Source organism: Eimeria mitis, genomic scaffold (genome assembly GCF_000499745.2).
Source record: "Eimeria mitis Houghton genomic scaffold, Emh_scaff733, whole genome shotgun sequence".
In the NCBI taxonomy this organism is placed as follows: Eukaryota; Apicomplexa; class Conoidasida; order Eucoccidiorida; family Eimeriidae; genus Eimeria; species Eimeria mitis.
The window spans coordinates 17,114-17,344 of record NW_013575356.1 but is presented as its reverse complement, the minus strand read 5'-3'; positions in this window follow the sequence as shown (position 1 = coordinate 17,344).

Here is a 231-nt window from a genome sequence, read left to right as displayed (position 1 = left end):
ATTTATTTATTTATTTATTTATTTATTTATTTATTATTTATTTATTTATTTATTTATTTATTTATTTATTAGTACCAAAGAGAGACAAAAGAAGAGAAAGGCACCGATGAGGTGTATGCATGCGCTTACAGGCAGCAGTTCTTTGTTAGCTGTGCAGCAGCAGCAGCAGATGCTTTTGCTGCTGCTGCTGCTGCTGCTGCTGCTGCTACTGCTGCTGCTGCTGCTGCTACG